General features: G+C 48.6%; 1 protein-coding gene across 1 annotated transcript in view; it reads right to left on the minus strand.

Moving 5' to 3' along the window:
- Positions 1-24151, minus strand: part of XRCC2 (X-ray repair cross complementing 2) — a 151751-nt gene that overhangs the window by 54343 nt on the left and 73257 nt on the right. Inside the window, exon 3 of the transcript XR_007150434.1 lies at positions 3473-3661. The gene's annotated coding sequence lies outside the window, so the exon portion shown is untranslated. The remainder of the gene's footprint in view (positions 1-3472; positions 3662-24151) is intronic.

Consider the following 24151-nt stretch of genomic DNA (forward strand, 5'->3'; position numbering starts at 1 on the left):
TCTCTCTCAATAAACAAACAAACAAACAATTAAAAAAAAAAAAAGAGTTGCACACTCCACCAACTGAGCCAGCCAAGCGCCCCCATTTTTCGGGGTTACAGATAATTGAAGAAATAGCAAGCTACAGTTATCATGGTGTAGACCCTGAAAGTCAGGGTGGGTTACAGTAGAACATGACCCCACCTGGAACTCACAATTGTGAGGTTTTAGGAGTGACTCCACATTTACTCTCAGGTTATCCTAATTCCACATACGTTTAGAACACTATCTAGGGTCTGGGATTTATATCAACACCTACATGGAATGTGACATGTGACCTACACGGAATGGAACTACTCCATTGAATCTTTCCGAACATTCCTGCAAATAAATTACTTGGCTTGTTATTTCTGGGCATTTTTTTTTTTTTCAGGCAGATACTGAAATCACCGAGTTTCAACAGTGATAGGAAAGGAGCTCTTTGGGATAATGGGGAAAACTTTGACTTAGGGAGACCAGACTTGGATCAATGTGGCCAGGTACAAAGGGGTAAAGGAAAATCAGTGCTCCCCACTTCTCTTGGACACCCCCACTCCCTGGGAAGTTGGTGGGGAGTCTGGCAGTCTGGTGGAAAGGGGAGACCAGAGAGGGCTAATACAGCTTCTGATCAGGCATTTAAGAGCCAGGAGTATTGGTGCACAGATTGAATTGTGGGGGAAATAAGTCTTAAATTAGGAGAAGACCTCTCGTTCATCTAATCCAGGCTTTTGCCTCTGCTCCGTGTTCAATCTGTGCTTGAATTCATCTATTCAGGTGGATCACTGCCTCCCAGGCAGCCCACGTTGGTGGTTAAAAAGTTCCTTCTTAGATTAAGCCTAAACTTACATCCTGGTAACTTTTACCCTTTGGAATGGTAAAAGCAACTACAGTTGACCATGAACAACATGATTTTGAACTGCATGGGTCCACTTACATGCAGATTTTTTTCCTTATAAATACTATAAAATCCAGCACTATAACTGTACTTTCTCTTCCTCATGATTTTCTTACAAACATTTCTTCCTCTAGCTTACTTTCTAGTAAGAAGACAGTATATAATACAAATAACATATAAAATATTTATGCATTATGTTATCAGTAAGGCTTTTGGTCAACAGTAGGCTATTAGTAGTTGCATTCTGGTGGCCTCAAAAGCTCCACATGGATTTTCAACTGTGCGGGGTCGGGGGGTGGACCCAAACCCCCGCGTTCAGAGTCAACTTCCTTTTTCCTTCTGCACCATTGTTGAAGATAGATACCAGTCCCTGTAAGCGTTCTCTGCTCTGATGAAGGAACGTCATAGGAAACGAGTAAGTGCTGTACTGAGTCTGCTTAGGGTCAGGAGCATCGCTCCCACCCCCCAGCTAGGAAAAAAATTCCAGATGTAAATCTTGAATTCTCCTGCCCAAATCCTTTAGGAGACACAAATATTAAACTAACAGTGATAACATTTGAAAAAAAAAAAAGGTGTCATTTTAAAGACCTTCTTCCCTATTCCTGTCAAACCTCTCAAAAAAAGACTTTATTATGAAAAATTCTAAAAAAATGAAGGAAAAATATTTGCAAAGTATATCGTAAAGGTGTAGTATTGTTTTTTAATTTTTATTTTAAGTAGTCCCCATGCCCGATGTGGGGCTTGAACTCATGATCCTGAGATCGAGAGCCACGTGCCCTACTGATTGAGCCAGCCAGGCACTGCAAAGGTATATTCTTTTTTATTTTTATTTTTAAAGTGTATTTATTTATTATGAGAGAGAAATAGAGAGAAGAGAGAGCGGGGGAGGGGCAGAGAGACGGGGAGAGAGAATGTCCCAAGCAGGCTCTGCAACGTCAGCCAGGAGCCCGATGCGGGGCTCAATGCGGAGCTTGAACTCACAAACCGCAAGATCGTGAGGTGAGCCAAAATCAAGAGTCTGACGCTTCACCCACTGAGCCGCCCGGGGGCCCCTCCTATATTACTCTTCTACATCTGTTTATTTCATGGGCAAACGAGAGCTAACAGAAGTGCTTATCATGAGCTGGGGGGATTTGTATTAAACTCACTGAATTCTTGCAGTGCCTCTCTAAGCTCCATGCTATCCCGTTTTGCGGACACAGAAACTGAGGTGCAGTTTCCTCGTTCGAGATCGGACAGCTGCTGAGTGAGACACAAGTGGAGCCCAGGCGGTCCCTGACCGCTCCGTGGTGCCGCCTCTTGTGAGCAGTGATGTCGCAAAAGAAGAGAAACAGACAGAAACCAGCAGCGAGGGGAATGCAGAGCGAGGCACTGAGCTGCTATGTCTCCAGAACCTTCAAACTAAAACAGCTGGTGTTTGCGAAGTCGCAGAGAAATAACGCGTGTTTGTGCTGCTGGTGTTTGGCAGCCTTTCTGAAGAGAAAGGGGAGTGTCAGGCACCCCCCAGTGTGCATGTCTTTTGATTCAAAAGGGCTGTTTGTAAGAAATTATCCTGAAGAAATAAATAGGAATGTATACAAAGAGGGGCTCCTGGGTGGCTCAGTTGGTCATGCGGCCAACTCTTGGTGCCGGCTCAGGGAATGCGTGTTACGGTTCCATAGGTTTGAGCCCCACGTGGGGTTCTGTGTGGAGCCTGCTTAGGGCTCTTTCTGCCCCTCCTGCACTTTCTCTCTCTCTCTCTGTCTCTCAAAATAATAAATAAACTTAAAAAAAAAAGAACGTATACAAAGGTCTACTGACAAAGATATTCCAAGTGGTTATGGTGGAGTCACTGTGACGTAGAAAAGTTAGAAAAAAATACTAATTTTCAATGGAGATGGATTAAATGGGGCAGGACACCAAGCAACCAATAGAAAAATGTGCAGAAGGATTTTTAATACGTGGCAATCTATAGATAATGCGAGTGAGAAAAAAAACAAAACAACCCTAGGTTTCAATATGAGAATAAACCACTATTTTCTTCTTTTCACCTTTACAAATGTTTATAGACGCGTTGAGAAGTGAGAGTAAAAATACCCCCCATGTTGTAAATAACGATTATCTCGTAAGTAATGGCAATTCTCATTCTCTTCGTGGTGTCTATTGTATTTACACTTCTTTCTAAGTTGAACACATAAAAGTCTAATCATAGAATGAAGTAATAGGCAAATAAAAGCTATTTTTAATTAAAAACGGGAAGGCAGGAGTAAGCAGAAAATTCCAACATGAAGAACCCACTGGGACTGCCCCATCCCCTGTGATTCCTTGTTGTCAGTGTCCACAGGGGTCTCTGGAAAATGAGGGTTACGGTTTCGTCTCACCATTAAAACAAAAATCCCATCAGAACACAGTAATTTCCTTGTAAAGGAGAGAGGTGCTGGTGAGGGAATCACAAGTAGAATCAGTTTTTCATTTTCCTTAAATGTGTCCTTGAGGGTTTCATACCTGAGTATGAAATCCCTCGAGGGTGTGTCTAGTTTCTGTCTCGGCCAACATTTCTAAAGGGGTTGAGACACCTACCTGGAAGTTAACGTCCCTGTTGCCCCTCGGACAGCCCCCTTCAACGGCACTGAGGGTCTCCAGGCAAAGTCCACCTTGTAATGCGACGTGAGTTCCTTTATCCGATGTCCTCTATCCAATGTCCTTTATCCGATGTCCTTTGTGTGGAGGTCCACACAAAGGCTGGGCTCCTCTCTGGCGCTCCACACCCTGGAGTGGAAGAAATGGTAAGTCAGAACTCTCCTCCTTGCCTAGGCATCCTCCTCTTTCCTCCCTGGGGCATTAACATTTGAGAGAGAGAGAAAGAGAGAGAGAGAGAGAGAGAGAGAGAGAGAGAGAGAGAGAGAGAAGGAGGGTGTTTTAAACCCAAATGTGGTAATTGAATGGCATTCTTCAAATGGACCTGATCTTTTTACAAGTCTCAGGACTATCTCAAGTCACAATACTATCTGAATAGCCTAGAGGAGGAGAGTCCAGTCCACAGGGTATACAGTCTTCTTGGCAGATGATGTGAATGGTTCTCTTGTCTGGAGTCGCATGAGCAGAAAGGGACTTGGGCTTTGGGTTTCCCCATGCCTCCCCCAACCATCTGGTGCGGTCTCGCCTCCCTTGCTTATTCCCCCGTTTCCACCGTGGGTATCATCATCCGCACAGCCCCACAGACTAAAAACCTGGCCTCGCTCCTCAACGACGCCAGCCTCCACCCCAGCGACCGAGCCTGCCGATTCTACTTCCAGCGTCCTGGGACACCTCACCTCTGACATTGCCCTGGCTCATGCCTGCTTTCTGTGTCTTATCCACCCACAAAATACACATTTAAAGGCCAACTTAGAAAACAAAGAAACTGCTTCTAGTTCATCTTTGGTACGAGAGGGGGTCTGTCCTTGGAGTAGCGTGCGGGCAGAAGAGACTTCCTCTGATCACAAAGTAGCAGGGAGGGAGGGCAGTCTTGCAAGCAGATGGGTAACTGGGGATCAAGTAATCACTGGCGGACGGCAGTAAGAGATAAAGCAAAGCGTGGCCGCATCATTCAAAACGGACCAAACCGACGTGCTGTGTAACCCACAGGTATTTGTCTCACTGTGGCAGGGCACAGAGACAGAGACAGACACCGGGGGACCACCTGGAAAGGGTGGCTGGGGGAGGCCTTCACGAAGAGATGACATTTAAGCCAAGACCCAGAGTGTGAGGAGGGTCCCTGGTGTGAAGAGCTGGGTTGGCCAGGGTGGGAGTGGAGGCAGGGAAGTGTTCATGTAGAGGAAGTGGTATATTTGAAGGAAAAGAGTCAGCCTTTTGGGGGGAATGAAACAAGAACGGTAAGCGGCGGTCAGATGGTACGAGGCTTGAGAAAACTAGAGGAGCTTGGACTTTGCTTGGAAGGTCGTGGAACACAGTGAATACACGGGGAGGAATAAAACGGACATCGCTCCTTATTCCCACTGAGCTTACATTCTAGGATCCTCCAAGAATCTTCCAAGTTATAAAGGATCAAACGTGGAGCTTTGAGGCTGAGCTCCTGCAGGAATATGGGTATGTTCTTGGGAGTGTGAAAAAGCTCCATGAGAATTTTATAATTTTTCATTTTTGTTTGGAAAAACAATACATTTTCTTTTTCCTCCTTCCTTCTTTCCATCTTTCCTTCCTTCCTTCCTTCCTTCCTTCCTTCCTTTCTTCCTTCCTTCCTTCCTTGCTTGCTTCCTTCTTTCCTTCTCTTCTCTCTTCTCTTCTCTTCTCTTCTCTTCTCTTCTCTTCTCTTCTCTCTTCTCTTCTCTTCTCTTTTCTTTCAGCATGGAGCCTGATGTGGGGCTCAAACTCAGGAACTGTGAGATCATCACCCGAGCCAAAATCAAGAGTCAGCTGCTTATCTGACTGAACCACCCAGGTGCTCCGCCTCTGACATTTTCTAAGTCATCAGATGATCACTTTAAAACTGAGTGTCGTTACACAACATTCGGGCATACGTGTCATGCTATCAAATATCTTCTAGTTGCCCTTCTCCCTCCCTAGCACCCAGCGTCTGCTCCTTGCCCTGGAGACCTTGACCTGCATGGACTGTATCAAGAGGCTCCCTTGTCTCTTGGCTGTCTGGTCTGGTTCGGCCAATGGGGAGCCCTGGCAGAAGAGGAAGAGGACGGGGGCCGGGTTACCTCTCTCCCCTCAAGCTTGTCCCTGGCCATCTGTGCCCGGAGACCAAAGGCCACATCTCCTCTCAAGGCGACTTCTCTACTTGACTCCCTCCTTCTGTCCTGGTCACTGTCCCCGTCCCTGGATTGAAATCCCTGCCCCCGCTTCTCTTGACCCCAGCAGCTCCTCCGTCACTCTACCCACCACCCCCCAGGTCCCCAGGCGCCCTGCCCACACCTTTAAATAGCCTCCTTGTGATAAATCCTCCTCAGATTACCCAGGTTGAGTGTGCGCTCTACCTCCTACGGAGGTCCTGACTATCAAGGCACAGAGGGGACTTGGACGTTTCCAGGCTAATTCAAAGAGAGAGGTGTACTGAACCTAGGCATGACTCATTCACAGTATGTGAAGGCTAACGTCAAGGGACCCTGTGCCTCGCCCTGTTCAAATAAAGACACTGAGCAGCTGGACCAGAGCAGCAGTGGGAGAACGACTCACAGCAGCGGCCAGGACGTGCCAGGCAGCGGCGATCTGTACCGTATTCTCGTGTGAAGAGTGGTTTTGTTTCAGCAAAACAACATCAGCTATGACACTCAATTAAAGCTGTTCGTCTGACTTACATGCTTTGTGATTGTGAATTATTCGTGATGTTCGTGTAGCATGAGATTTACGATCGTCAGAGTTTGTGTTCGTGTTTGGCATTTTTAAGTAATGCTATGATGAAATGATGCGCTTACATTGGTGATCTGTGAGACTCGCAAAAGGCCAGTCTGGGCCTCCATTTCATCCACCGCAGAAATGCATCTGGGGTACAAGCAGCTCAATCTCCATTTGCCAAAAGGGTCTGACATCAAAGCGAAATTAAAAATCGTTCATCGCTCCTCCCAGTTTTGCACTCTACGCGGACACTTGTGAAAAGCCCAAGCCCTTTTCTGTGTAAGCTTTTCATCCCCTCGCTCCGTCCGTGCTCCCCTTCAGGGCTCAGCACAAACACACTCCGCCATGAAGTCCGTCCCGGTGTCCCTTCCTGACCAAAGGTGGACTCTCCCTTTGAACCTCCCAAGCGCGTCACATCCTGCTGTGTGTTCTCGTGGGCGTACGTCTCTCTTCCTCCTGTTAGCTTTTGCTTTTTTTTTTTTTTTAATGTTTATTTATTTTTGAGACAGACACAGAGCATGAACAGGGGAGGGGCAGAGAAAGAGGGAGACACAGAATCGGAAACAGGCTCCAGGCTCCGAGCTGTCAGCACAGAGCCCGACGCGGGGCTCGAACCCACGGACCGTGAGATCATGACCTGAGCCGAAGTCGGACGCTCAACCGACCAAGCCACCCAGGCACCCCTAGCTTTTGCTTTTTGAAAGCAGGATCTGTATTCCATTCTTTTGTATTCTCCTTAGCCTTTCCCAAGGTGTCTTAACGTGTTATAGATGTTTAATAAATATCTAGTGAATGAATCCATGAAAGATACGAGAGTGTATGAATTCTACGCATGTTGTATGATACGTGCATACATACACAGTAACACTGGAAAATAGAAAAGTTCTGTTTAATTGTGTAACACACACTTGCCTGGTGTTCTGAGTACTTGTTCCCTCTGCATCCGGGGCACAGTCCGGGCAGCCCTCCAGCAGCTCCATCAAACACTGTCTCTTAATCTGCAACCTTAAGCTTCTCCTGTGCCAAGGCTTCTGGCTTGAGATACCCTCCATTTGTATAACCCAGCATCCCCTGGGCCCTTGCCCCTTCTAGCACTTCTTCTCCTAATGGGTTCTGGCATAATCAGCCTCTCTTTACTGAGTGTCAGTCGTCAGAGTGGCTCTGTCCTCGTGATCTTGGGGGAAGAGGGATGCAAAGAGTTCAAGCGCAGCCTGTGCCCTTCAGGACTTTGGATGATCGAGGGGAAAATGAAGTGTATCCATGCTAAGTCAAAGTGAAAACACAAGTAAGCTCACCGGCGCCTAGAATGCCTGAGAAAACATTTAAAAAGTGTGCCCACATACGACCACGTGACCAGAGTTTGCAGCCTTGCATTGCAGACTTGAAATCTGCTAATTAGCTTCACTGTGGTGACAGTTTCACAAGGTGCACATGAAATTGTCATGTTGTGCATCTTAAATCTATACAATTTTTTGTTGTCAATTATACACCAGTAAAGCGGGGGACGTGTACCCATAAGCGTAACTGGATATTCTATCAAGAAAACCGTGTAAAACTCAAAACTTCAAGGCAATACATAGGGAACCATGGATTACTCATTTAACAAAAGATTTTTTTTTTAACCCAGCTTCCTGAGTATATTGGAATTGTCACAGATTTTTTTTTTTTTAAAGCTGGAGGGACCCTGAAGGTTATCTATTTTCACACTTGCATTTTGCAAATGAAGAAATTAGGAACCATCTGTTTTTTGTTTTTTGTTTTTTTTTTTTTTCACTCTTATTCCAGGACCCCTGAGCCCTGTGAAAGAAAAATCACACAGCAGGGTGGGTGGATGTCATTGCCAAGTGGAGGGCCCGACTTCAGTTCCTTAGCACTACTGGATGGTTTAGCAACCTTTTAATTTTCCTTTACTCACTGCCTACCTCGTTGCCCTTCAAATGCTACCCAAATCCTTCTCGTGTTTCTTTCCTTTTCCACCCCTTTCCGACTCACTCAAAACAGATGATCTTGTCTTCATTCAACAAATATTTAGGAAGCACCTACTATGTCCCAGATTCAGTTCCAGATGCTGTGGTTACAGTAGTGCATTAGGCTAAGGTTTCTGATCTTAATGAAGCTTCTATTCTTGTTGGATGCTCTTGCCAGACAACAAACAGGCAAACAGACACACATTGAAAAAACTGACAGTGAAAAGTAATCAAGGAGAGTGATGGGCGGCCATTTTACATCGGGTGGTCTTAGAAGGCCTCTGGGAGAAGGTAACGTTTAATCTCAGCTCTGAATGCACAAAAGGTCCACTTCTTCACAGTTCAAGGGGAGGGCGTTCTAGGCGGAGGGGTGAGGGGAAAGTAGCAAGAATTAGGTCTGGAAAAGTAGGCAGGGGCTAGGTCATGTTGTTTTGTAACCCACGGTATGAAGTCTAGATTTTATTCCAAGTGGGACTGGGAGAAGCCCCTAGAATTTTTTTACAGATAGATTTTATTTACCTATTTATATTTTAAAATTTATTTTGAGAGAGAGAGAGAGAAGCAAAGAGAGAGAACCCCAAGCAGGCTCTGTGCAGTCAGTACAGAGCCCATGTGGGGCTCAAACCCACAAACTGTGACATCATGACTTGAGCCGAAATCAAGAGTTGGACCCTCAACCGACTGAGCCACTCAGGCGCCCTTGATTCATACTTCAAAAGGTAAGGTACTGCCATGTAGCCAGTGGGTTGCAGAAAGGACAGAGAGAAAGCACAGAGGAGTTAGGATGCTGCTGTAATAGTCTCGGCAAGAGATGGGGGCTTGGCCCAGGGACATATCAGAAGAGATGGAGAAGAGATCCATTAGGAATACATCCTCAAGTTGCACTGATAGGATATGTGGATGGACTGAATGTGGGAAAGACAGGAAGTGAGGGGTCATGGACAACTAGGGGAAGACCGGTTGTGAGGGAACGGGAAATCGGGAATTCTGCCTTGGCTGTACTATGCTTGAACTATTCACTAGACATCCAGCAGCTAGATGTGTGAGTCTGGAGTAAGGGGGACAGTCAGGGCTCGAGCTGGATCTGACGGTCATGCACATCTGGGCTGCTTTAGCGCCGTGGCAATCCCACAGGAAGTGATCGCAGGGCAGAGGGAAACAGCCGAGGGGGAGTCGACCTTGGCTGGGTGCAGGGGTGGCTCATTCAGCAGGAGGAAAGAACCAGCTTTGGAAGAGCTGGGCGTTTTGAAGGAGCAGGGAGAAGTGGTTGGGAGAGATGGTGGGAAGCATGGAGGTCCGGCCTCTCCTCACAGAGGAGCCCGAGAGAGTGGGGTGTTGCTGCTCGGCGGTCCTCCCACCATCGACTCATGCGTATTAATTCTCCCGACTTCATCTCGGATGAAGAGCTGTCCCTTTCTCTTCCCAAAGCAAATTCCTAGACCTTCACTCACAGCTGCATCTCCACAACCTCCCGGGTGCCCTGCTCCATTATTCCTCATATCTCTTAGATCTTCAGCCCACCTTCCCAGAAGCCTAGAAACATGCTCTAGCCCCTCCCCGCCTCCCCCCCCCCCCAGAGCCCCGTCTTCTCCCTCTGGCCTTCTAGCTCCATCTCTCTTTTTTCTTCATATCCAGAAGCTGGGAAGAGGATCTTCCCTTTGTTTTCTCTGGTTTCACCTTCCATTGCCTACTTAACTCACTGAAAGTCGGTTTTACTCCCCAAAATGCACTATGACTGCTTGTTAAGGGTGCCGATGGCTTGTAGCTGCCCAACGCGATACCTGTTTTCAGTCCTTATCAGGCACGTTCTATCTGCATCGCTGATTTGTTGGTCACTCCCTCCTGAACCCCCTCCTTCCTTGAATTCTTCAGCGTCACATTCTGGTCTTTGAGCCAAGCCTTTCTGCCTTCTTCCTTGAATCCCCAACCGAGCGGTGGTGTGTGACCCGAGTTTGTCTCCTGTGTCCTCCTGTCACTACACATTCTCCCTGGTTGACTGACTCCATATTGAGGATTTCGATTATTATCTGTGTACCAGTGGTTCCTAAATTCCCCTCTGCCTCAGGCCCTTCTTCCCAACTGCCAGTTAGACCTTCACAGATGGGCGTCCCGTAGGCACCTCAAACTCAACCTTGGTAAGTCGCAAACAGAGCTCAGCTCTCAACGTTGTTTTTCCTTCTGTTTTTTCTCAGAGAATGGCATCACCATTTGTCTTTCTGGCTGAGTCTGAAACCTGACATTTGTCATACGATCCCCCTCCCCACTGCCTTCCCAACCAGGCTCCCAGTTCGGTTATTTGTACAGTTTTTGGTCTGTTCAGTTTTGGGCTGTCTCTCCAGCCCCACAGGCACAGCCTTCATTCAGGCCACTGTCATTTTTTTACTTAGGCCACTGCCACAACTTCCCACTTTAGGACTCGGTGACTATCTCAAGTCCATCACCAATACCTAGCAGCTGGACACTTTTCTACAAACACATAGCTGATGACTCCCTCCTCAGCTTGAAATCCTATGATGAAAAGACCCCCCAAACCTTTGATGGACTTTGTTTCAAAAAGGTGGGGTGCACTCACACTGAAATCTCCCCTTCTTGCTTCAATACATAGAAATGATGGAAAAGATACAGATCATCAAGTATGTACACGTCAGTCTTGAAGAGAAGGGAGTATTGTGTGTCAGAAAATGATGATGACCGCTGTGAAACCGAAGTGCCCACTGGCACAGGTGGGGGGGGGTGCTGCAGCCCGGAGGAACCCCTCCCATCACCAAACCCCTGAAAAACACCAACACTATGAAAGAGAAACAAGAAATAGAAGACAGCGAGCTCTGGGAAACAGAGTTAGCACGGTAAAAAGAGGACTTTAGAACAAGCACATTTAATATTGTCAGTATCTGAAAGGGTGGGATCACATCCAATAAACAAAACCAGTAAGTTATTTTAAAAACTGTTATTAAAGGGGAGCCTGGGTGGCTTGGTCGGTTGAGCGTCCAACTTAGGCTCAGGTCATGATCTCATGGTTCGTGAGTTCGAGCCCCGCGTCGGGCTCCCTGCTGTCAGTGCAGAGCCCGCTTCAGATCCTCTGTCCCCCTCTCTCTGCCCCTCCCCTGCTTGCTCTCTCTCTCTGTCTCAAAAATAAACATTAAGAAAAATTTAAAAATCTGTTATTGAAAAGAGAACCAATTTTTAAAAATCTCTGAAGTAAAAAAATGCAAGTTTCATATGAAAAAGTCAGTAGTCAGGCTAAATATAAGACTGTGCAGGGCTGAAGAGGGAATTCAGGTCCTAGAAGATTTTACTGAAGCATCCTCTCACACGGCAGCCTAAGAGAAGAGCATAAGGGGACTCCATTACATGGAAGTTAAGAGTCACAGAGGAAGGATACAGAAGTTCTACCGTTCCCTTGACAGGATTTCCAGGAAGGAATGGAGAGGGGGAGATTACAGACATAAGACCAAAGAACGTCCCACCATAGGAATGTCCTACCAAAGAATGTCCACAGAATGTCCTACCGAAGCTTCCGGTCAGTCTCGAGAAGAATAAAACCAAACAAAAAACTCTAGACATGTCGTAGTTCAGATTAAAGAGAAACTCTGAAAGCCACCAAAGAAAAACAGACAGATCACCTACAAAGGAACGGGAATTGGGCTGATGGCTATCAGCCATCCTGGCCTGTGAGGAGATAATGCGATGACATCACCAAGGTGATGAAGAAATCCTCTCTGATCTCAGAAATTTATTTTCGCTCCCAGTTGATGTTAAGAGTAACATAGACATTTTGGGACTTGCCCAGCTACAACAGTTTATGACCCTACAAACTGTCCGAAAGAATGAAGGAAGGCCATCCAGGAAGAGGAGATATGGATCCTGAGATAGGTCGGGGGCTGCAGGAAGCCAGTGTGTGCAAAGAAATCGGCGAAAGGGATTTTGTGTAATGAACATCGCCCCTGAATTGTGCTGAGGTTTTAGAAACAGAATCTAACAAGAAGGAAAGGGGCTTAGCGAGGGAGGGTAGCCCACTCGGTGTCCAAGTTTCTAACCACTTCTCTGCAGACTCTGTTCCCCAGTGTCCCGCACGGGCCGGACACAAAAATGCTGAATGACTGCTTTGCCGCAGGAATGGGAGAAGGGATCGATGAACGGTTCCGTCCAGAATATCTGCATTTTCACAGAGCGAGACGTAGCGCCTCCCCGAGTCCGCTGAGGCCACCCCAGCCATGAGTCGGGGTCTGGGCAGCCAGGGAGGGGTTGCTGCCTGACTGTTCTAGAGACAAGCTTGGATTGTGCTCCTTCCAAGGGCTTCTGGGAAAAACGCCTCTGCTGGCAGCTCTGCCCTTAGGACTGAGGCCAAGAACCTCTGAACAAATACTGTGCTGCTTTGCAAGCCTAGGAGAGTTGGGCAGGCTTCCTGTCTGCAGGGCGCCCGCCGGGAGGCTCCTTCCCCCTGATGCGGGATCCAGATCCCATCCAGATCCCATCCAGAGCAGACCAGGCCTCTGTGCGGCCCTCACTTCCAGCCTCATGCAAAGAAAATGTAAGAAACGGGAAGTCTCCTGCAGGACCTCCTCACCTCCCGTGGTTCTGACACTCCGAGCCTGAGGCCTCGTAAAGAAATAATTACCTGGGACGTGGAAAGTCTGTCCCGAAACACCATCTATTTCAGGTGACCAGAAGCTTTTTGAGGCAAAAGGCACAACATGAGCAGTGGCTCACAGTCCTCGCTCTCGGGGTGCGGTAAGGCGGGGGCTCTTTCCTGGAAAGAGACCGTCGTGATCGCTCAGAAGAGCGGAGAGAAGTCCTGAATATCTCCACCGACTTCTGAGACAGCTGCTGAGTTTCCCGGAGAGTTCCAATCCAAGGCAAGACAGATAAAAGCCGTGACCGGCTGGGTCGCTGGCAGTGTGGACGGGCCCCCGGCATCTTCCAGACAAAGACTCTGTTTTTAATCCAGTTATTGAGACCGTTGCAGCTCCATCTTGAAGGTCTTTCCGATTCTAAAATGGTGTGGTTTGCCGTGTTTCGGCTGCAGTCTCTCCCTGGTTTCCCACCGCCGCTCCTGTTCGTTCACTCACTTTTAAGTACACGAGTGATACCAGAACGTCCCTTCTTGTAAGAATTCTGCACGCTCCACGGCTACTTTCCGAGTAGCTTGGACACGCGGTACAAAAAGGCCGTGGAGTGCTCCTGAAGAAAACCGTGGGATTATTCCGCACCTCGGCCACATTCTCGGTTAGTACCAGCCACTCCGCTCTTGTCCCTGCTGAGGACCTTCTTCCCGAAAGCCTCTTGTGCTGCCTCTTCCCTGCAGGTGCCCAGGCGGCGTCTATGGAGACAACAGAGGGAGCCACACCGCGTGGTCTCCCCTCATCTCTGGCCCCACGAGTTGTCCACATTTTCGTTCCCTATTCTGGGCTCAGAAGAAGCGGCTTAACTCCTCCTCCTCACTCTAGGACCCTTCCTGCCTTGGAGCTGTGACATGTCCCCATCCCCTGCAGGTGTCACCAACCCCCTCCTCTGCAGGTGCCACCCTCCTCCCCCTGCAGGAGCCACCCCTCTCTCTTCTGTAGGTACCACCCTTCACTCCCTGCTTCCTTCACCTCATCTTAGGAACCTGCCCCAGTTTCTCCCAAATCCAGTCACCAACAACCACTTCCGGGGGCTGTGCCCTTCCGAGCGAGCGCTCTTTCCTTCTCTCTGCACCAGCCCTCCTGAAAGCGGATCCGTCTCTCTCACCTCTCACTGGGGCTTGGTTGCATTTCTGAGGCCTTGCTTGCTATTGATCTGCAGCAACCGCCGAACAACTAGACCTGTGGGGCTCACTTCCGCTTCCGGTCTCGCCTCACTTCAGCCTTGACCGGTGAATCGCGACCCTGCATGCATCTGGAGGCCCTGGAGCCCCTCGGGCTGTTGCCGCACAGCAGATCCTTCCCCTCCCTGGTGCGTCAGGGTGCGTCTGGCCCTGGTCCCTTGGTCCTCATTCCCCGGGGTCTCTGCAAGCCAGGGCTGCCCCACGGCTGAGAGTTCAAAGCTGCCCACCTCCGTCTCAGATCTCCCTCCCTGGCGCCCACTGTCCACCCGCTCACCCTTTCCGTAAACATCGGCTGCCCGGTAGACCTCCTGACCTAGAACAGCCGGACATACCCCAACGTGGTCGCAAGCCCAATTAATCGTCTTTCTTTCAAAACTGGGCCTCCTCAGCTGGGTCTGGAAAGCCGTGCTGGCCTCTTGTGAGCCCTGGTCTCACTGCTGGTCCTGACCCATCTCTTGCCCCCTTTCCCACGGTTACCATTCTATTTCCTACCTGGATCACCGGGGCAGCTGCCTCATTGACCTCATTGTCCACAATTGTTAATTCCCCCAGTTCATCTTCCATCAGAGTATATATTACCACCAGAGTAATATTTTAACAGTAAAATGCCACCCCATTTCGCTTTTAAAATCCTTCCATGTCTGCACACTGATAGAGAAATTTCTAGATTTCTTTTTTATTTTTTTAAAAATCTCTATTTATTGTTGAGAGAGAGACAGAGTATGAGCAGGGGAGGAGCCGAGAGAGAGGGAGACACAGAATCTGAAGCAGGCTCCAGGCTCTGAGCCATCAGCACAGAGCCTGACGCAGGGCTCGAACCCATGATCCGTGAGATCATGACCTGAGCTGAAGTCGGATGCTCAACCGACTGAGCCACCCAGGTGCCCCAAGAAATTCCTAAATTTCTTAGCTGGAATATTAGATCCTTCACACGGCCCCTCTTTACTCTTTTAAGCTCGTCCCCCAACATTGTCCTCCAGCCTGCAACTGCCACCAACTGCGAATTCTTTGAAAATTGCCATGCTTCTTCTCTAGACTGGTCCCCTAATTTTCCAGGTCCAGTGTAGACTGAAAATGCAGAGCCTCTTGCTAAAACATCATTAAGGAGGTCAAGGCAGTGACAGCCAACCTTTAAACCGAGCGCAAGACCCTTCTGAGCACGGCACTCTGGGAGACGGCACAGGCCGTGTGTCCGCGAAGGCACGTGGCTTCTGCCCCGTGTTTGCATTTCTTGGTAAACGGCTTGCTCGGTCTGAAATGCTCTTCCTGGCAAACTTCTGGTTTTGCTACAGACAAGTGTAGGTGGTTCTTAACAATTGAGATGGTCAGTAATCCTTTTGAAACTATACTGAACACCGTGGACCCTCATCCTTCCAAACCTACATCTATCTGCGTACAACATGGAGTTTGGGATACAATTTTAGACGCTTCACACGCTCTCCGAGGCCTCTAACCTGAACTCCACAGAAGCCCATGCACTTGAGATTAAAAATCTTATTTGGCTCAGTTGGTTGAACGTCCGACTCTTGATCTCAGCTCAGGTCATGATCTCAAGGGTCATGGGTTTGAGCCCCGCATCAGGCTCCACGCTGCAGCACTGAGACTGCTTGGGATTCTCTCTCTCCTTCTTCCTCTGCCCCTCTCCTGCTTGCATGCTCTCTCTCTCTCAAAATAAATAACCAAACTTAAAAAAAAAAAAACCAACAAAAAACAAAACCTTATTTGAGAGTCAGTTCAAAGGTCACCTTCTCTACTAAGACTCTCTGGCCCCTGCAGGCACTCCTTCCCTATAAGGCCTCCTCCATTCCCTCTATCATAATAATCACTGTGAGTCACAAATTTATACCTGTAATTTCTTGAAAGCCCACCGTATTCGAGACACATTTCAGAAGTCATTGTGACTTGGGGCACCTGGGTGGCTCAGTCGGTTAAGCGTCCGACTTCAGCTCAGGTCATGATCTCGCGGTTGGTGAGTTCGAGCCCCGCGTGGGGCTCTGTGCTGGCAGCTCGGAGCCTGGAGCCTGCTTCGGATTCTGTGTCTCCCTCTCTCTCTGTCCCAACCCTGCTTGTGCTCTCTCTGTGTCTCAAAAATAAATAAAACGTTGGGAAAAAAAAAAAAAAACAACAACTCACTGTGAGTTGGACAGTTAGGTATTTCAGTACCACTTTCACAGATGAGGAACCTGGAAGTTCAAAGAACTTCACTACTGAGCTTCAACAAAGAGGGGGAGGGGAGGAAATGGCTTCCGGTCTGTATCCCGAGACTGGTCCTGGAGCCTCTCCTGTCACTGACCCTTCCCCTTTACAGGCTGGCCTAGGACGGAGCACAGATGGTGACCTGTGCTCCCGCAGTGTCTGAGCCTCGCCCCCAGCAGGCCTCGCTGTGTAAATGGTGGCCGAGAGAACACCTGGCCCCATCCTGCGGCTTCTGTTTGCAGGTACATCCCCCGGACGCCTAGCACCCACCAACGATAACCTGGGAGAGCCGGCACATTACTCCACAAAAAGGCCACATCCCCGTCTCCGAATGGACATGGGACACCCCCCCCCCCCGAATATCTGTGAAACCTACAATTTTATCCTTCTGCCCCAGGCGAAAACCAGGAGTCCCTGAGTTTTCTAGCCAGCGCGGCTGGCACGGCTTCTCCTAGGGGGCGGGGGGGGGGGCCGGGGCCTAACCCCTGGTTTGGGACCCTGCGCTTCAGTAGGGGCTGCTCGGCCTCTGTCTCCATGTCTTCCAGGACACCCTTGCAGAGTCAGGAGGACCGAGCCATTGGCAGTAGAAGGTTCCATGCTTAACCCGAGGAAGCCATGTTAGCAGTAACCAGGGCTGGACAGGCACAACCTGTGCGAGCTTCTCTCTGACTGCGAGCTGATGGGAAAAAGTAGATTGGAGGCGGGTGCATTTGAGGGGCATTTTTACTATTGTTACCAATATTAAGAGATCATGCTAAGGTCTCATCTAATGTCACAAACGACACGGTAACAGTAACAGTAACGAAAAGCTCGGTTTATCGGAGGATGTGTGACAGTTCAGGGACCGCACCCCAGGCCCTCAGCGTGCTTACTGCCGTTCTCGCGGTGCGCCCCGGAGAGATTTGGGGTTTTCTCTGTGTTTATGAACGAGGAAGCCAAAGCACTAGGCTAAGTAATCTACTCAAGGTCACGTGATATTAGCAAAGGGAACAGCCTGGATTTGAACGAGGCTTTATTTGGTTTCCAAACCTGTCCTCCTCCTCACTCCAAGCTGTGGTCTGCTCAATCACCCTCGCTCACGTGTGGCCTCTGGATCACACCTCCTGCTTCGGACGTTGCCTCTTCTCCCACTTAACCCATTCGACAGCCTGAGGAAGGTGACATCTTCCTGGGATACCGCTTCACCCCGTTCCCTGCCTACTCAAAACACTCCTGGTTGCCTGTAGGAGAGGGATAATGTTCAAACTCCCTCTGACACTTGAGATTTCCTGTCAGTTATGTCCTCATTTCTACCCAGAACATCCCTTCTTCTGATCCTACCACCTGCAGACGAGGAACAGTACACTATGGAACAATAGGGAGAGGGGGCTGTAAACTTTGCAGGGACCTGCATAAAACCTGTGACCATTTTCTACCTTCATTAATAAGAAACGCTAAAGGAAGCATTTTGTTTCTAGGGAGCATTTGTAAAAAAAGAGAACATCATGACAAAGGAGACAAAAATATACAATGAGGGAAACGACAGTTTCTTCAGCGAATGGTACTGGGAAAACTAGACCCCTACATGCAAAAGAATTAAATCGGACCACTTTCTTACACCACATACAAAAGTCAACTCAAAATGGATTACAGACCTAACTGTGAGACCTGAAAGCATAAAACTCCTCCAAGAAAACACGGGCAGTAATCTCTTTGAGATCAGCCTTGGCCACATTCTTCTGGATATGTCTCCTAAGGCAAGGAAAACAAAAGCAAAAACAAACTATTGGGACTACACCAACATAAAAAACTTCTGCACAGCGAAGGAAACCATCAACAAAATGAAAAGACAACGTACTGAATGGGGGAAGATATCTGCAAATGATATATCTGATAAGTTTTTTTAATGTTTATTTATTTTTGAGAGGGAGAGACAGAGTGTGAGCAGGCGAAGGGCAGAGAGAGAGGGAGACACAGAATCCGAAGCAGGCTCCAGGCTCCGAGCTGTCAGCACAGAGCCCGATGTGGAGCTCAATCCCATGAACCGTGAGATCATAACCTGAGCCGAAGTCGGACGCTTAACCAGCTGAGCCACCCAGGCGCCCCTGGTAAATTTTAACATCCAAAATATATAAAGAACTTTCACAACCCAACACCAAAAAACCCACAAATAATCCAATTAAAAAGTGGTCAGAGAATAGACATTGTTCCAAAGACATCCAGATGGCCAAGAGACACATGAAAAGATGCTCAACATCACTCGTCATCAGGGAAATGCAAATCAAAATCACAATGAGGTATCACCTTACACCTGTCAGAACGGCTAACATAAAAAAACGCAAGAAACAAGTGTTGGTGAGGGTGTGGAAAGGGAACCCTTGTGCACTGTTGGTGGAAATGTAAATTGGAGAAGCCACCGTAGAAAACAGTGTATTTACCCAAAGGAAACGAAAATACTAATTCAAAAAGATGCATGTTTATTGCAGCATTATTTACAATAGCCAAGATATGGAAGCAGCCTAAGTGTCCATCGATAGATGAATGGATGAAGAAGTACAATGAAATATCACTGAGCCATACAAAAGAATGAGATCTTGTATTTGCAACAACACGAATGGTCCTAGAGGGTGTTATGCTGAGTGAAATAAGTCAGACAGAGAAAGACAAATACCATGGGATTTCACGTATGCGTGGAATCTAAAAAAAAGCAGATGAACGAACAAACAGAAGCAAAACTAGACCCATAAGCACAGAGAACAAACTGGTGGCTGCCAGAGGGGAGGGGTGTGGAAGGGTGGGCCAAACGGGTGATGGGGAATGGGAAGCACAGGCTTCCAGTCTGGGAGTGGATGAGTCATGGGGATGTAGGGTACAGCACAGGGAGTATGTCAGTGGTACTGTAGTAGTGACGTGTGGTGACAGATGGGAGCTACATGTGTGGAGAGCATGGCATGAGACTTTGTCCGGTCACTATGTTGCACACCTAAAACTAATGTAACATTGTGTTCAGTACCCCAACTATACTTCAATAAAAAAATATAAAATAAGGGCGCCTGGGTGGCTTAGTAGGTTGAGCGTCTGACTTCGGCTCAGGTCACGATCTCACAGTTCATGAGTTCGAGCCCTGCATCAGGCTGGCTGCTGTCAGCGCAGAACCTGTTTTGGATCCCCCGCTCATGCTCTCTATCTCAAAAGAAACAAAACAAAACAAAACAAAATAAAATAAATTATAAAAGGAGAACTAAAAAAAAGAGAGACAGAGGGACAGACAGAATATCAGTGACATTTTCCCCAACACCAATTACCAACAGAGGCTAATGTACAATTAAATTCTCCTTCCCATCTGTTGCTTGCTGAAAACTCTAGTGTCTCTGTCCAAGGAAATTTTATTGAAGGGCTTATAAAAAAAAAAAACAAAAAAAAACCAAGTTTCCCTCCCAGACATGTATGCTGAAATCTTTCCTGTTGGATTCTCCATCCAAAGGTTTAGTGCTGCTTTGAAGTCACGCTTATCAGGACAGCCTCGCCGTGCTATTTGCCTTAAGTTTCCTTCCTGCTGAACGAATGTACAAGGAGGGAAGTTTGCATTTGCTGTGTTATGGCTCCACCAGTTTTCTCCGGCAGGAAATGCTCTTCCCAATAATCTATTGATTGGCTGGTGCTTACAAAGTGTCGTTTTTCCGAAGCTACAGAAAAATTATGCTGAGAATAAATGCCAGGGCATATCTTAGGGGGTGGGGGTGGGAGTGGGGGTGAGAGTGTTAGTTTTTGCACTAAAAAAAATTTTTTTTAATGATTATTTAGTTTTGAGAGACAGAGAGAGAGACACACACATACGGAGCATGAGCGGGGGAGGGGCAGAGAGAGAGGGAGACACAATCCCAAGCAGGCTCCAGGCTCTGAGCTGTCAGCACAGAGCCCGACACGGGGCTAGAACCCATGAACCGTGAGATCATGACCTGAGCCCAAGTTGGACGCTTAACTGACTCAGCCACCCAGATGCCCCTAGTTTTTGCATTTTAAAATTTTGCCTTAGAGTGACGTGAACATAATGGTTCCCCTGATGGGATGCACCCGTATATACCTGCCTGGTGTCCTGGCTGTGACAGGCCAACGCTCACAACGAAAGCAGCCTGCTAGGTCCCTGCTGTGGCGGGGCATCCCTGCTTCGAGGGAAGAGGCCAATCTGAGGTTTCTCCTCACTCCGAGGTTCTGTGACGCTGGCCCTTGCCGGCCACTGTGGGCAAAAAGGACCTGGCCAGGCCACTCCCTTAGTCTCTTAGGCCTCAGTTTCCTCGCCCGGAAGCTAAGGGTCAGGCCCCAGTTATGCCAGGCTTTCCTAGATCTCAAAGCACACGGCCATGGAAAAACACTGAGATGCCGACACCAGCCACCTCTGGATGTGCAGAGGTCTCCTCTGTCCCTCAGGCATTCCTGCTTCAGGAGTCTTCCAGATTGGCCCTCACTTGCGCAGTGGAAAACAGCCGCGGGGCGTCCTGTTCCGCCAGGAATGACCTGGAACACTGGGGTATTCTACCCAGGGACAGCTGTGCTCAGAGTCCCTCAATCTTGGCTTTGTCCCCTCTCTGCAAACGTGCAGTGGGGTGGGTTTTGCCGGATTCACAGAATACAGTGCGCACAGGTTCTCCCTCATTGTTTCTGTTACCCAGAGCGGCTCTCACTATTCAGAAAGCTTGTCTCCCGGCCCATCAAAAGTCTGTGCAATGCTGAACTGGGGTCTAGGCTTCCGTCCCTTGCTAACTAGCTTTGGGACCTGGGGCTAGCCCACCTCTGGGTCTCATTTCCCCCTCTGTGGAAAAAAAAAAAAAAATCAAGAAAACAGAGGGTGACACTATCAGAGGATCTAAAATTCAGCGGTTACACGATTAACCTGAGGCCAAACAAAACCAGTCTAAGATACCTCCTCACGGCCCTGACCCAAGGACCGTCCTTCAGACCCGGAGGCCCACCTCTGCCCTGGAGGGTTCAAACCCAGGCTCACTGGCTCTGGGGGCTTGACGGCTGAGCAGAGGCTGCCCCAAGCAAGTCTATCTTGTTCCAGACAATAGAGAGAGTAAATCCCTGCCCGCAGGCCCAGGGCAAGCCCCCTTCTGCAACCACAGAGAACCCCATAAATGTTTAATTCCTCACAATCACCTGACACAGCCCCCCCCCCCCCATCTCCCTGCACAACTGCACTCTGGCAGGAACGGGGGTAAAACCACTTACTTTCAGCTGCAATTTACTCAGCAGAGTGATTAATCAATTAATTATTCCATCCACCAAGCTATTCAAAAGCAGTTCAGACTGTTTACCACGTACCTCCTCGACCGGAGGGGAGGCAGGAGGCCTACCACGAGGGGGGGCCCCCGATACATCTGCAAGTGGCCTGGTGCCCCCCTTGGCACGGAGTCGTCTGGGGGGTCCTGCCTCTCTTGCCCCCAAACACCCCGAAGCTAAACGGTCCTTGAGTCTCCGTCCCCGCTCCTCGACCAAGGACCGATGGGTCCCTCTGCCCATCATCAGGCCACCTCATTTCCTTCCGCCATCGACCAGGCGGCGGCCGGTTCATTTTTCTCGCCACGACACAGAGTGTCATTTTAATTAAAAAAAATTTTTTTAATGTTTATTTTTGAGAGAGACAGAGAGAGCACGAGTGGGGGAGGGGCAGAGAGAGAGAGAGAGGGAGACATAGAGTCTGATGCATCAGAGCCTGACACGGGGCTCGAACCCATGAGCTGTGAGATCGTGACCTGAGCCCAAGTGGGACACTTAACCTACTGAGCCACCCAGGCGCCCCCCGAGGGCCACTTTAAAGTGAAAATCTGTGTAAAGCCCTTCCTTGCTTAGTTCTCCAGGTTCCACCCCCCCCCCCCCCCCCCCCCTAGGAAAAAGCTTCTTCACAAGCACAGAAGGCCCCCACGAGCAGATCTTCCCTTCTGGAGTAAGACCCCTGCTAGCCGTTCTCTGGAACCGAAAGGCTGTTTCAGCTCTCGACCCCAGCTGCCCCTTTTCAACACAGACTGAACCAACCACCGCCCCCCAACAACAAGGCCTTCCCTGTCTGGGTTGCCTGGGCCTTCAGAAAGCTTGTCTGACCCCCCTGCCTCTTTACTCAGCCATGGTTTCGCAAGTCTGTGCTGACTCCTGTCTTCTCCAATCACTGAAAGCCCAGGGAGTGGTCCTTATCTGTAGGCCTGGTGCCTGGTTCCCGGTGTAGGGTCTGAAAGCAAGCCCTCCAGGCGTGTTGGCTAATACATTTGGGACTCGTGGATCACACCTCGGTGGTTATGTTGGCTTTCAGTTTGGAGAAGAGAGGGCAAAGTCTACACTTCTGTATCCAGGAGGTAAGCAGAGAGCAGATTTTAGAGCAGCGAGCAGCTCAAAAAGCTGAACCAGCCCAGCACGGATGGGCTTTGCATCTCACTGGGCTTTACTGTGTCAGGGTCTGAACATTTCCGTTTGCCTTTTTAAGCGCCTGCAACTTTCTCTCTCTCAAAAAGAAAAAAAAAAAAGGAATATTATTGTATGTCCAGGCCAGGCTTTTCTCTGAGATCAGAGTTGTAAAACCGATCCTAATCCTTCTTGTGTTTCTTGTTCTCCACGTAGAGGCCGAGCTGGAGACTCGCTTTCCGTTGATGACCACTCCACGGGGTGTTACTAGTAAAGAAAAGAATGCATTTGGAGCATTTAGCAAGCAGTGAGCGCTGAGTCAATGTGACCTTTTTGTTACTGTCCTTGTTCATCCACTGTGCTAGCAATTTTGTTGCGACTCTTCTCCAGGACAGTGCGGCCCTGAACCTGGGGATTTGCAGTTGCCCTGAACTTGGGGATTTGCAGTTTTATAGGAAGGGACCCTGGTCATCACTGGGATATGAAGCCTGCCGGCCATGAGAGCCAGCTTGCCTGATCCCCAAAGTTCTCCATTTCTGGCGGGATCCCTGTCCCAATGGCTTCATGATGTGTCTGTACGTGCTGGGAAGCAGCTGCATGAACTCAGACTTGCTTGCGGCTAATAAGAGGAAAGCATTTTTTTGACACTCGAATCCCCACTCTTTCTGGTGATGCCAGTTTTCAGTCTTTAAGTAACAACACTTTCTCTCTTCATTTTTACTGCATTTGGACGTTGACCTTTATCCTTGCAGATTTCTTTAAAATCTCAACTTAGACACTTGGATCTGTGTTTTCCGTGTTCTGTTCATGAATGTTACAGACAAATGGAAGTGTGATTAGGCTGGTCTTTGCCTAACTTACCAAATCCTGCATGGATGGGAGAGGGAGGAAACATAACTTCGGGGACAGATTGTGTGGTTATCCCATCATTTCCCATCTTTTCTTTTTATTTTTTCTTTTTATTTATTTTTTAAATGTTTATTTATTTTTGAGACAGAGAGAGACAGAGCATGAACAGGGGAGGAGCAGAGAGAGAGGGAGACACAGAATCTGAAACAGGCTCCAGGCTCTCAGCAGTCAGCACAGAGCCCGACGCGGGGCTCGAACTCACGGACCGCGAGATCGTGACCTGAGCCGAAGTCGGACGCTTAACCGACTGAGCCACCCAGGCGCCCTCCCATCTTTTCTTTTTAAAAAAATTGTTTTAATGTTTACTTATTTTTGAGAGAGAGAGAGAGAGCACAAGCAGGGGAGGGGCAGAGAAAGAGAGGGAGACACAGAATCCGAAGCAGGCTCCAGCCTCCGAGCCATCAGCACAGAGCCCGATGCGGGGCTGGAACTCACAGACCTCGAGATCGTGACCTGAGCCACAGTCGGACGCTCAACTGACTGAGCCACCCAGGCACCCTCCCATCTTTTCGTTAGAGGGAAACATGGTTAAAATGTACAAGAAAGGGGACATAATTTAAACGTGGAAAGGAAGTAGGGCTAGTGTTACCGTTTTATCTTGGTGACAGTGCAAATATAGGCTGATTTTGTATCAAAGAGGCTCAAGTTTAAGAAACAAAAATCCAGCTG

This window comes from Prionailurus viverrinus, chromosome A2, assembly GCF_022837055.1.
Source record: "Prionailurus viverrinus isolate Anna chromosome A2, UM_Priviv_1.0, whole genome shotgun sequence".
Classification (NCBI taxonomy): Eukaryota; Metazoa; Chordata; class Mammalia; order Carnivora; family Felidae; genus Prionailurus; species Prionailurus viverrinus.